Source organism: Gavialis gangeticus, unplaced genomic scaffold, assembly GCF_001723915.1.
Source record: "Gavialis gangeticus isolate Ggan-Ray unplaced genomic scaffold, GavGan_comp1, whole genome shotgun sequence".
NCBI lineage: Eukaryota > Metazoa > Chordata > Crocodylia > Gavialidae > Gavialis > Gavialis gangeticus.
Window position 1 is genome coordinate 19915488 of NW_017729016.1, and position 2394 is coordinate 19917881.

The 2394-nt window shown below is 59.6% G+C and overlaps 1 protein-coding gene across 2 annotated transcripts in view; it reads right to left on the reverse strand.

The window, feature by feature from the left end:
• The window catches only part of LOC109294560 (actin, cytoplasmic 1), a 28999-nt gene that overhangs the window by 5028 nt on the left and 21577 nt on the right, over positions 1-2394 (reverse strand). The window lies entirely within an intron of this gene.

Here is a 2394-nt window from a genome sequence, read left to right on the forward strand (position 1 = left end):
CTGCCCCCCGCCGGCCGCGCACCCCCGGGCAGGGGTAGGGGCAGGGGCGCCTCGGGCCCGGGGGGGGGCAGCTGCGCATGCAGAAAAGGCCTTGAGGGGCAGCTGCACGTGCAAAAAACCCCCAAACTAACATAGACTTAAAGCCAGCACCCAGTGCAGGGGGAGCATGAGCCCACCCTGGCACCCAGGAGCGCGTGCCCGTGCCCCTTCCGCCTGCCCCGGCGGGCGCGGGCTGTGCTGAGCGGCTGGCACTCGATGCCATGCAGCCCCCAGGTGTCTGCGCCAAGGGGGGCGGTCGGAGGAGCAGGGATTTGGGTGCCCGGGGGCGGGGAGGGTCCTGCCAATTCCTGCTTCCTCTTCAATGCCCAGCAAGGCCTGGCGACGTTGCGTTTCTGCAACTCTGCCTTTGGGGATCATACCGCAGACCCGTTTCCAAACAAAGGCAAGGTCACCCCGCGGGGGGCCGGGAGCCGAGGGGGCCACGAAGCACCTCGCCTCTCTAGGACGTGGCGCGAACGCAAAGTGATTAAATGGAGTCAATTAAGCGGTGGGGAAGTGCAGGCCTCGACTGGCAGGCTGCTGCCAGGTTTGCAGCGCCGGCTTCAGCCTGGCAGCAAGGCTGTCTCTTCGGTACTGGCTCTCAGCAAAAATAACAGCCCCTGGAAAATGGTGCAAATGAATTTCTAAGTGACACAGGGCTGAGCAGTGTGCTGCTGAAGCGGGGCGCCGAGCTGAGTGTGCGTTTGGGTGAGGATGCCATGCAGTAGGGAAGGGGGTTAGCAGGGCATGGGGGGGGTGCTGTTTGATGACGGCCCAGCCCTGCCAGCTGAGTCACAAGGAAATCAATGAGACTTGATTTGAATAAGGCCTACCTGAGTGTGTGTGTGTGTGTGTGTGCATGCCCGTGCACAGGACATTCATCATATAAGGTGAAACCTGGAGGGTTTGGCCATTGGACGGTTCCTCCCTGTAAAATGAGTCCTTTTTTGGAAGAGTTGGGGGTCAGGGCATTATCTCCCCAGGGAAATGCGTGTCACCCTGCCTGTGTGACATGGCACAACACTGGGGAGGAGAAAGCAGCAGGGGGAACTGTGCAAATAGCTGTAGAGCACAGTTCTGCAATTACCTGGGTGGGGGTAATTGTGTGGGACTTAACGAGCCATTTATGGATGGGCCGGACTGGTTTCTCTTCCTATTGGATCCCCATGCGGAGCCCAGCCGACCTCCTCAGCAGCCCGTGTGGGGCATGTAGCCTGCCCAGCTGTCCCAAGGGCTCCCAGAGGACCTGGGAAGGGCCACGTGGGGTCTCAGGCCTTTGGCTTCTTCCTTCTCCCTGTGTCAAGGGACCCAGAAAACAGCCTGCGGGGACCAAAAGCCTCTGGAAACAGCCCACCTTACAGTGGCAGGGCGCGGACAGGCTGTTCGACTCTCGGCCCTTGTTGCAAGGGGTTTGTCTTCAGACGGGGGGTCTGCACCTGCTGCAGTCCAGTTGCTGTGCCGCCTCTGAGTGCAGGCGGGCGCTGAGCCAAGCGTTGCTTTGGGTCCTGCCTGTGAGAGGAGCATCCTGACTCCGCCACGTGATTGATGAGCGAGAGCGATCCCCACGGCTGTCCATGGAGCTCGTCCAGATGTGCGCTGATGTAACCGAGAGCAGAACGTGGCCCTTTGCGAAGGGTCTATGCGCAGCCTGTCGGGACAGAGAGGCACACGGGGTGCCCAGCCTGGTATCACGATTCACCCAAAGCAACACAAGCGGCATCTGGAAGGTGCATGGAGCACGAAGGGGCACACGCGTTGCACCGGGGGTGCGCTCTGAAGACCTCTGGAGGGTCCGTCCAGCCACACTGCTTTATGGCGCAAGCCTAGTCTATGGAGGGGAATCCAAAGGGCCCAGTGGACCCAGTGTGGGAGCTGTGCACAGGCTCTTAAAGGGCATGGCAATCGCATGCTCCCCCGAAGAGGTGCTACCCCTAAACCCATGCCCCTATCGACCTGCCCTGTGTCTCCTCTAGAGCACATACAAGGGCAAAAGTACCTCATCAGAAGCATCCAGCTACAGGGAGGGCCGCAAAGGCTTTTATAAAAACTCAAGGTTTTCTTTAACCCGAGGAGAAGGCAGCCATGCACCGTGATGGGCAGAGCAGGGGGCGCGTGGAAGCAGGAGCCCCGGAGGTAAAACCCTGCCTGCCCGTGTCTGCCTCTGTGACGTGGGGCAAACCCCTCCAGCTCTGTGACTCTCAGCTTCCCTATCAGTAAAACGGGGATCCTCATGGTTAATTAGCCTGCTCCCAGAGGCTTCATTAATGTCCCTGCCCTCCTTTGGAAAGGCTGAGCCTTGCATATTATTAATTAGAGGATTATGTCAAATAAAAGCAGCCACAAGGCCTGGGTGCA